The sequence below is a fragment of the Eutrema salsugineum genome, unplaced genomic scaffold (genome assembly GCF_000478725.1).
Source record: "Eutrema salsugineum unplaced genomic scaffold, Eutsalg1_0 scaffold_3, whole genome shotgun sequence".
In the NCBI taxonomy this organism is placed as follows: Eukaryota; Viridiplantae; Streptophyta; class Magnoliopsida; order Brassicales; family Brassicaceae; genus Eutrema; species Eutrema salsugineum.
Genome location: NW_006256756.1, coordinates 15,628,573 through 15,640,108, shown reverse-complemented (window position 1 = coordinate 15,640,108; position 11,536 = coordinate 15,628,573). Strand labels below are relative to the sequence as shown.

General features: G+C 41.0%; 1 non-coding gene across 1 annotated transcript; it reads right to left on the bottom strand.

Annotated features, from left to right (window-relative positions):
* Positions 1-2,336: 2,336 nt before the first annotated feature.
* On the bottom strand, positions 2,337-2,446 carry LOC112085846. Its single transcript, XR_002899134.1, has one exon. It is a non-coding gene; the product is annotated as a small nucleolar RNA R71 (small nucleolar RNA).
* Positions 2,447-11,536: the final 9,090 nt, after the last annotated feature.

Below are 11,536 nucleotides of genomic sequence, written 5' to 3'. Positions count from 1 at the left end.
TTGATTGCTTTACTAAAGTCCTTTGATGAGAACCACTTGAACTTTTAAATGAATGTTAAGAGCTAGTTGACTGGAGGATAGGTTTAAGTGTGTAGATTTTTGCATGACGGATCAACGGACTAGTTATGCCTGTTCTTTAGTGAGAATTTTCTAGACTATACCCGATTTGAGCATAATGATTAAACTCTTGTTTGGAAGCATTTTCTCTGAGATTTTGTTAGTTCCAGCGATTTTCAAACCTCTTCTCTAGGATTCAGATCTTTGGTTTTGTTTGAGGACAAACAATGGTTTAAGTCTAGGGGAGTTGATAACACCTGATTTTGACCATTTTTATGGATCACTTTTAATATCTTATGCAGGTGTTTTCACTCAGTTTTAAATGGTTTTAAGTTATTTCTATGTTTTAGAATCTCAAAAGAGTTTTCAGGATATTTTGACAAAAGGAATGCACTTGGGAGCAAAAAGCATAACTTTGGATAAATTCAGACCGTCGGAAGTTTGGTAACAAATGGAGGCCTTCCACCGTCTGATCATCCCCAACTTGTGATAAAAGATATAGGAGACAACCAGCTTTCCAATACAAGTGGAATCAAAGCAATCCAACGGTTAGATCTCCAGATATGGTCGATAAACTAAAGGTGAATCGTCACAGTCAGAAGCTCACCCGCGGCCAGAACATCATTCGCCGGGGGTGCGAAATTTTAGAACGCGGGGAGCTCAATTCCGAGCCTAAGAAGTCCATATCAAAGCCCAAGTCACTCCCGTCATTATTCCTGCAAGCCCTAAGCGTTCCTGAGGACTCAAGACACTATATAAACCCTTTTTTAAGTCGGTTAGAAGGGTGTGCCACATTTTTCACCAGGAACCTTAGAAGAGAGTCACGCCCAGAAGAGGAGCCACCGAGAGGGGCACCATCGGATCTCCTGCTTCAACCTGTTCTTCGTTTCTAAACTCTGTCTATTTCAATTTTCTGCAATTCTAAATACTCTTGTGATGTTGAATTCAACTATGTCTGAGTAGTTCCACAGTTGGGTTTATAAGGGATTTTTCAAAGGGAAATTCATGTCTTGATCTTATGCTTTATTCGATTTAGGTTTTAAAGTCTTCTAGGAGTCCTTCGTTCATTCTTGTTCCCTATGTTGTTTCTGTTGCTAACCGCTTCGAAATTGATCTCAGTAATTGGAGCCTTGAGAGTGCTGTATCGAATAACCAGACCTAGAAGTGATCGAGCGAAATTGATGTAGGAGACGAAAGCTACCTACAGAGAATCGCGAGCGTAGATGAATTCTGTTTTTAATGCATGATCTTATTCCCAGCATGAGAGCGAGAGTTAATTGCTGTGTTGAGTGATTAGATGATTAGGGTGACGACAGTTGGCTAATCTTATATGTGTCTATTCTAGTTCGGGATCCTCACTAGATGATTACCTTTATCAATTTGTATGTCTTTTGATCAGTTCATGAACCCCTGCGAAAACCCTTTGAACCCAGGGCCTGTTTCTTATTGTTTTACAACTTGTTTATTTCGATTGCTTTTAGATTTAGTGACACCAAAACCAAAACCCCCATTTGTTTGTTCTAGTAGTCTTAAGTCTTGATTGATTTGTACTGAAAGCTCAAAATCCCTGTGGTTCGACCCCTAAGTACTACAGCGTACATCTGTGCATTTGCAGATATTTAGGGTTATAAATTTAAAACGTGAAGCTAGAAGTAACCCTTGATTCTCTTATCATCAAGTTTTTGGCGCCGGTGCCGGGGAATTTGATTCCTTTCGTTGCGAATCTCTGCTTAATTCTGTAGAACTTTTTCTAATTTTTGTTTTTCTTTGATTTTTCAGGTACTTTTTCGATGAGGGGTCAAGAACACATCCTTGATCCTCTCGCTGAAGAGGACCCTTTTCTAGATGGTGATCCATCAGATGATGAGCTTAAAGACCCAATCGATGATGGCAATGAATCGATTGGAGAACCAGAGTATGCCAAGAAGGGAGAACAGCTGATTGGAGAATGTGATACACACAAACTTTTCGCAGATAGGCGAGCAATTCGACCACCCTTACCTAAGGATGGCGACTCTGAGCTAAGGTACAATACATTAGCTATATCAAAAAGTATAACGGGTTTTCTACTGAACACCCAATCGATCATATTGAAAATTTTGAAGAGTTGTTTTCAACCATAATGAAAAAATACCGATTACCATATGTGTGTCCTTTTCTCATTCTCTCTAACTGGTAAAGCTAGTGAATAGCTTAAAACTTTGCCACCTACGTCCTTGAAGATGTGGAAAGAGTGTAGAGAGGCTTTCCTAAGTCACTTTTACACCAGAGATCGTTCCAATCTCTTAATTGACAAGATCCAAAAATTTCAGCAGGAGGACACAGAAGACCTCTATGATGCCTGGGAAAGATTCAGAGATTACCAAAGAGATTGCCCACACCATGGTTTCTCTGATGACCATCTTCTACCATGGAGTTAATGAAGAACTGAAGTTTTCTTTTGATACCTCTAGCAATGGAGACTTTTCCACTAGAACTATAGATGAGGCTCACACCTATATCACTAATCTAGCTGGGAGTATCTGAAATAGGAGGCTTCTAACCCAATCTAGATGTTCTAAGATCGAGAAAAAAGAACCACCTGTTAGTAAAGAATGTTTAGATCAGATTAGGGAAGACATCCGGAAGATTCTTAGTGCGATTGGTCCGATTCATAACTCTGATGATAGAAGCAAACATAATAAACCCTGCGTCGAAAAGATAAACGACCTTGGGGTAGAGAGGAGTTTCCGAACTCAGGAGATGATGCAAACTGCCGATGTCTATCAGATTGAAGAGGCTGAGCAGAATCAACCCCACCAGGGATGGGAGCCTTTCAACCGCGGCAAAACTGACCTCCACCGCGGGTGGGAAGCTTTTGGCCGCGGCCAAGAAGAGTTTCACTGCAGGTCAGAGCATTTTGACCGCGGCAAGCCTAGTTTTCAACCTACCTTCCAACCTTCTTTTGAGCAAAGCCAATCTGATCAATCCAATCCCACAATACCTCCTTATTATCCTTTCTCCAAGATTGAAGAACTAGAAAAAGAGGTTGCAAGACTCAAAAAGAAGATGCAGAGCCAATCAAAGAAGCATGAAGATGCTATTAACAAGCTCTCCACCCTTTTTCTTCTTCAGAATAATGATAAATCAAAGGAGACAGATTCTTCTGTTAATGATCTTGATGAACCTTTTTCTGAAAGAATAAATGAATTGGAGACCTCTGATCATTTAAAAGCAATAACCCTCAGGAGTGGTTTAGCTTACAAGGAACCAGAATATCCAAAAGATTACGAAGAAAGAGAAAAAGGAAAAGTTTTGGCTGATAAAGAAGGAGATGCAGCAGTTGAGAAAGTGCTGGCTAACCGTATTTTGACCACTTTTATGGATCGTTTTGAAATACTAATCTATGTTTTTAATTGCTTTTAAGTACTTATTATGTTTTTCTAGTATTTGTAGTTCCAAACTCTTTTCAGGTAACTTAGGGAAAAGCTTAACAAAATGGATAGAAAACCAGATTTCAGCTCAGAGTAAAACCGTCAGAAGTTCACCCCTGATTGAAGGCCTTCTCACCGTCTGATCCAGCTCAAATTTGGAGATCTTAAATATGGAAGTATAAACTTTCCAGCACACTTTACAGCTTGGCAATCCAACGGTTCAATCAAAAGATACGCGAAGAGCAAGATGTCATGTCAACCAGCCGGCAAGCATTTCCACCCGCGGCCAACAGACCAATCCCCGCGGTCAGAAGCACCGCGACCGCGGCCAGCCACCCATTTCCCACGGTCGCACTCATCCCGACCACGGCCAGCCAACTCCGACTTTGAAGGCCCATTTCTGAAGCCCGTATCATTTTCCCAGCCTCAAATCCGGAACCCTAGACACCAGAGAGTATTGGAGACTATAAATACATGTCATTTAGGTCGTTTTTAAGAAGAGAAAAAGAGACACGAAATACTTTACAGAAATTTTACTTTAAGCTTTGTTTTTAGGTTTTAGGGAGAGAGAGATTTGTCTCTTGAACCCTTGTTCTTTCTTTTTCAATTTCGGTTTCTATTCTACTTTTTAATACTATGTTTTTGATTCCGTTCATTATGTCTGAGTAGTTTTATTGTTGGGACTAAGAGATTTTCGATCGGGATTTATATGTTCGGTGAGGATTCCATGAGCTTTTGAGCCGAATCTTAGAACTTGTTCTTCTGAATTCTTTTTTACTGATGAGAGTAGCGTCATGAACTACAATCTGATCCAGATGCTTAGTGACACGAAAGTGTTCATCCGGTGTCCGATCTAGTTTGGGAGAGCAAAACAAACATAGGAGTGGAAACCTACCTATGGGCGATTTGTGAATGCTGACGAGTCTTAAACATAATGCATCTCTTCTTTTCCAGGGCCAGAGTGGAAACCTACTGGTCAGGGTTGAGAGAGATAGTTGTCTATGACCACGACAGTGGCGTATTCATACGTCTGTGACTCCAGTTCAAAAAGTTTAAGCTAAGATCTTATCAAATTTATTCTCTAGCAATGTTTTGAATCGTTCGTACCCTTGAGAAAACTTCCCTGAACCCCAGCACCTCTTTTCTTATAGATTTACACTGATTTTCATTCAAGCTTTAGTCTAGTTTATTTACTCTTTCAAACGATTTTCATTTAAGCAATTAGGTTTGCCGTTTTTCTCGTTTTTACTCTTTTTCGTTAAGCTTAGTTATTAGGTCATTTTAATTCCCGTATTTTCTCTTTAAGATTCGTTTTTACATTTTAAACACACCACCAAAACCCCCACAAAACCGTTTGATTCTACACTTCCTTACTTTATATTTCTTTCGAAGGCTTTTGCAGGAAAGATCCTCCTTCCGTGTGGATTCGATCCCTAAGTACTACAATCGATCAGCTGTGCACTTGCAGCTATTGATTTCATTTAGGGTAAAACTTGACAACCCTCGACACACACCGCATCAAGTTTTTGGCGCTGTTGCCGAGGAAGGCACGCATTTTCTTTTCCGCAAAACCCTTAGAAAGGTTGGTAAATCGACTCTAGAACCTCCTTTTCTGCATTTTCCATTTTTCGGTTATTTTGTTTCATTTCTGAAGATATGGATCCTATAAATCGAAATACACACTATGAGGAAGGTTTCTATAACACTCCTCAAGCCACCAGACGCAGAGAGAAGCAGTACTTACGCGATCTCTACGAAGAAATTCGAACTGAAGACTACAAAACGTTCCAGAACGAGCCCTACGTACCTCCAATGGCTAACCCTAGACATCCTGCTCGTCGTCTGCCTAACCAAGATGAAAACGTCCAACTCATTCACCGATTGAGTCGACTAGAGATGGTGGTCATGCACTTAATCGACGCTCAAGCAACATCAAGAGCCGCCCTTCGCGAGAAAATTGACAACATGTCAACTCACTTTAACAAAAAGCTTGAAGATCTTTCTGCTCAAGTCAAAACCATCGAAACTCAAGCAAACAAGGATGCTGAAACTATCAAAGAGAGGATGGAAGCAGTTGAAGGACGAGTTGGAGAGAACGAAGTTAGCATTCGCAAAGCTAGTGGAAACACCCGCACCTTAGAGGTCAAGCTGGATGAAGCAGAAGAAACTATTAACGACCATAACAACCAAACCTACTCCTAACGTGGAAGAGATTTGGGATGGAGTACACAAGGTTCAAGACAAAGCAGAGGAAATCGACTCAACCGTGGACAAAGTTGTCTATGCTCTTGATGAAGTTGAAGAAAAGGTTGAGGAGATCATACAAGGACTTGGAGAGCAGATTCCAGCAACCAAAACTAAAGACTTGAGTCCAGAGAGGAAGTACATCAAGCCAGAAGACCCAGGAGATCATCCAGGAAGCAAAGGAGCAAGCAACAGCAGCAATTCAACTCGGAGACATCTTCCTGCGGTCGCGTCGCTTCCGACCGCGGCCAAGAAGCATCTTCCCGCGGTCGTGTTAGGTCTGCCCACGGCCCATGGTCGTTTTCCCGCGGTCGCGTCACCTGCAGTCAAGGCCAACCGGAAAAACGTTCCAAAACAGTCCCGTTCGACTCATACAAGCATCTGTGCGTCTGATACACCTCCTGGGATGACTAAACCACTCCATCAACAACTGGTTCGCTCCATCAGCACCCAAAGATCTGAAGACAAGGACAAGTCGTGGCCCTGCAACATGGCTTTGTCTTGTGAAGATGAGTATGAAGAGCAATACTCTGAAGATGAAGAGTATGGGTTGTTTGTAGAAGATCCAAACGCAGGATATTCCTCAGAGGACAGTTCAGGAGAAATTCAATGGATCACAAACAACATCAGTAGAGAGAAGCTAATGGAATTGAACAACGTAGTCAGGTAATTCCCTGCTCACCTAAGTTTTGATGAAATCTGGAAGCTTGGTCGTTTGCAAGTCTTTTTCAGGTACTGCAAGGAGTCTAAAGAGGATATCCATAGAAATTTTATGCGAGCTCGATACATGACAACACCAGAAGCAGCTGTCTATGCGATTCACCTCAAAAAGCCTGAAGACTGCAGCCACTACACCAACAAAATCAGCAAGGAAAAGCTCGACGATTTCAATGAAGTGGTTCGAAATTTGCCTGAAGGAATCACCTTTGCCAGAGCTTGCAAAGACTTCATGATAGGCCATTACTTCTGTGAGAGCAAGGAATCAACCCCTGAGATAAAAGACTTGTTCAACAATGCAAGAAGAGGTAAACCTGTTCGAACACTTCACAAAATCGAAGGTGTAGGTCAGTTTCCTATCTCTTGTTCTATTAGAGGAGAAATGTTTAAAAACGTGCTTTGTGATTCTGGAGCTTGTCTTAACATAATGTCCAAGGCAATTGCTTTGAGACTTGGTATTAAACACCTGCGCAGGACTAGAGCAAAGATTAGTCTAGCTGATGATTCCAATGCAACACCTCAAGGAATAGCTCATGAAATTCCTTTGAGAATAGGAGATTGCATAGTGCCTGTCGACTTCTACATTGTCGAGACGAGAGATGCAACATATCCAGTGATTCTCGGATGGTCTTTTCTAGCAACTTCCGGAGCTATAATGGACTGGCCAAACCGGAGGATTTCATTTGCTAATATCGACAAAGATGTCTTCACAGAAGTTGTCCCATACAACACCAAAGCAGGAAAACGTTCTGCAACAGAAGAGTTTATGGAAGAACTTTGGAGTGACGAAGAACCTGCTAGACAAAGCAAGGAGATGTCGAAAAAGACTTGTCTAAGAACAAGGTCTTCTTCATTAGACTAAGCCACGTCCAACACCAAAAGTCGAGCTAAACGACTTAAAACAGAAGAAGCGCTTAATGGGAGGCAACCCATTTAGGTATTGTTTTATATAGGATTTTTCTTTCTTTTTCTATTGATCTTTTTCTTTTTCTTAGTTTCATGTGTTCTTATAAAATAAAAAAGCCAAAAAAATCAAAAAACCCGAAAAAACCAAAAAGAAGGATGGTCCCTGACTGCTCGGCCCAGCAGGAACCAAGGAGAAGCAGGAAGAGGCCGCGAAATAAGCTCCCGCGGTCGCAGATGTTCTGACCGCGGGAAACACCCATTCGACCGCGGCCGCGTATTCCTAACCGCGGCCAAGCACAGGTTTGCCGCGGTCGCGTGGCTCCTGACCGCGGCAAATGGTCGTTGAGATCAAACCTGACCCCAAACCACCCACTTCACCTCATTTCACCTCACCAATCCCCACTCCACCTCATTCATCACCCTCCACCACCTTCATCACCACCTATCACCTTCCCAAACCTCTTCGAATGAATCCGGTTCATCTCCACCAGCATCCCGGATCCAGGTAAGTTCTCTTTGGCCTTACCAATTCGATTATCTATGCATTTTTCTCATCCAATCTCGACTTGTTTCACACTGAGGACAGTGTGATTTAAGTCTGGGGGAGGATTTCATCCGTTTCTAACCACTTTTCTTTCATGAGTCTTGCATTATCTACACTTTTTCCTTAAAGTTTTTCAAAATCGGTTTTCAAAATACGTTTTAAAAGGGAATGGTGAACATGAATCAATGATAGTTGACTGTGTGATTTTAGACTGTTCCTAGTGACATGCTCATTCATGATTTAGGACTAGACTAGGCGGTAGCTAAGCACATTTGAAACGAAGTACCCCAGAGGAATTGAATGATTTCGATTTAGATGAAGGAATACACTAGCTCTGTTTTATTTGGACTTAATTTGGACTTAATTTTCTCATTGAAGCATTAGACCAGGGAAACGAATCATACATTCAGGACTCCTTTATCCTTTTACCACTCTCAGTTGATCCTGAATGGCTAGTTCATCTTTAGCTAGTTCCCCACCTTAACCAATCCTCTTTCAAACCACATGCACTCTTGTTTTCTATTGTCTTATATGCAGATAAGTGCAAAAATGTTGGAGAGAAAGAGGAACGACGCAGTTTTCAGTCACCAAGGACAGAGACCTGCGATTTGCCAGAAAAGTTCCCGGAAGGATTCAACACAAGAGGAAGCTCAGTTTGCCTTAGAAAAATCTCAAATTTTGGTACAATCTCGTCCTCTAGTCTCTCTCTCTTTAAAAGGCATTTCCTTTTCAAAAAAAAAACCAAAATCCGAAAATAAGAAAAGAAGGAAATAAAAGCCTTAGAGAGTCTAGAGACGTCGAATTTTAAGTCCCAAAGCAACTGGAGTCTGATTTTATGGAGTTTTGGAGATCATTTTCTGATTCCCGGAAAGAATCTAAGTCTGGGGGAATAGCGGTTTACAACAAAGGAGGAAGGATTATGCAGCAACGTTTGGCAAGAAGAAGTGACTGAAAATTGTGGTCATCAACAGGTCCTTATCTCTCTTGCGGTTTTGCATATTATCTTGCATTCTCCTGATCTTCAGGTAACCTAAAACACTTTAACTCCACCACTTAAACAGCCCTTTAATGCCAAACGCCGTCTACCCTGGATGATGTCTTTAATGAGAACTCACTATTGAACTTAATGAATGTAGAAAGCTAGTTGACTGGAATCAAGATTTAGATTGTTTAAGTTTTGCATGACGGAAAAAGTGGACTAGTATCTTTTGTTCATTGGTGAGAATTTTCTAGACTAAGTTGTGGATTGATGCACGATCTTTGGTCCTAGTTTAGGAGTTCATGTCTCTGAGATTTGTGCATTCCCTATTTTTGTTTTCACTTCACCAGTTTAGGCTTTTGCTTTGTTTGAGGACAAACAAAGGTTTAAGTCTGGGGGAGTTGATAACACCGTATTTTGACCACTTTTATGAATCATTTTGAAATACTTTTTCTATGTTTTTAATTGCTTTTAAGTACTTTTATTACGTTTTTCTAGTATTTGTAGTTCCAAGACTCTTTTCAGGTAACTTAGAGAAGAGCTTAACAAAATGTATAGAAAACCAGATTTCAGCTCAGAGTCAAACCGTCAGAAGTTCACCCCTGATTGAAGGCCTTCTCACCGTCTGATCCTGCTCAAATTTGGAGATCTTAAATATGGAAGTATCAGCTTTCCATCACACTTTACAGCTTGGCAATCCAACGGTTCAATCAAAAGATACGCAAGGAGCAAGATGTCATGTAAACCAGCCGGCAAGCATTTCCACCCGCGGCCAACAGACCAATCCCCGCAGTCAGAAGCACCACGACCGCGGCCAGCCACCCATTTCCCGCGGTCGCACTCATCCCGACCGTGGCCAGCCAACTCCGACTTTGAAGTCCCATTTCTGAAGCCCGTATCATTTTCCCAGCCTCAAATCCGGAACCCTAGACACCAGAGAGTATTGGAGACTATAAATACATGTCATTTAGGTCGTTTTTAAGAAGAGAAAAAGAGACACGAAATACTTTACAGAAATTTTACTTTAAGCTTTGTTTTTAGGTTTTAGGGAGAGAGAGATTTGTCTCTTGAACCCTTGTTCTTTCTTTTTCAATTTCGGTTTCTATTCTACTTTTTAATACTATGTTTTTGATTTGGTTCATCATGTCTGAGTAGTTTTATTGTTGGGACTAAGTGATTTTCGATGGGGATTTATATGTTCGGTGAGGATTCCATGAGCTTTTGAGCCGAATCTTAGAACTTTTTCTTCTGAATTCGTTTTTACTGCATGAGAGTAGCGTCATGAACTTCAATCTGATCTAGATGCTTGGTGACACGAAAGTGTTCATCCGGTGTCAGATCTAGTTTGGGAGAGCAAAACAAACATAGGAGTGGAAACCTACCTATGGGCGATTTGTGAATGCTGACGAGTCTTAAACATAATGCATCTCTTCTTTTCCAGGGCCAGAGTGGAAACCTACTGGTCAGGGTTGAGAGAGATAGTTGTCTATGATCACGACATTGGCGTATTCATACGTCCGTGACTCCAGTTCGAAAAGTTTAAGCTAAGATCTTATCAAATTTACTCTCTAGCAATGTTTTGAATCGTTCGTACCCCTGAGAAAACTTCCCTGAACCCCAGCGCCTCTTTTCTTATAGATTTACACCAATTTTCATTCAAGCTTTAGTGTAGTTTATTTACTCTTTCAATCGATTTTCATTTAAGCAATTAGGTTAGCCGTTTTTCTCGTTTTTACTCGTTTTTGTTAAGCTTAGTTATTAGGTCATTTAATTCCCGTATTTTCTCTTTAAGATTCGTTTTTACATTTTAAACACACCACCAAAACCCCACAAAACCGTTTGGTTCTAGACTTCCTTACTTTATATTTCTTTCGAAGGCTTTTGCAGGAAAGATCATCATTCCCTGTGGATTCGATCCCTAAGTACTACAATCGATCAGCTGTGCACTTGCGGCTATTGATTTCATTTACGGTAAAACTTGACAACCCTCAACACACACCGCATCAGAAAGAAAGTGATAAGGAGAACGAAAACGCCCCTCAAGAAATCGTTGAAGAAGAACCTGTACCTCCTCCTCTTACTCGTGTCCACAAGCCCAAACCACCATACCCACGAGCTTTGAAAGGACCAAAGAAAGAGAAAGAAAGGCTAAGCTGAAAGAGATAATCGAGCAGTTAAATGTGAGGTTACCTTTCATTGAAGCTTGTGCAATGATACTTGCTCTTAGGAAATACATGAAGGGCATTCTAACAAATTCTCTAGCATTAGAAGAAGGCGTTATGATGATAACTCATTAATGTAGTTCCATCTTACAAAACCATGTCCCCCAGAAGAAAGAAGATTCGGGAAGTTTTGTACTCTCTTGCACAATCAGGAATATGACTTTTGAACGTTGTCTATGTGATTTGGGATCGAGCATCAACATGATGCCTGTCTCAGTCGCAAAACGCTTAGGATATCATACTTTCCAGACCACAAAAATCTCTCTGATCCTTGCCGATCGATCAGTCAGACGACCAGAAGGATTTTTAGTTGATGTATCAGTCATGATTGGAGAAAACTGTATTCCGACTGATTTTGTAGTGCTTGAATTAGAAAGAGAACCAAAGGATCCTATGATTCTCGGAAGATATCAACTGCAAGAGCAATAATCAATGTTTCGGAAGGAAAGATAGA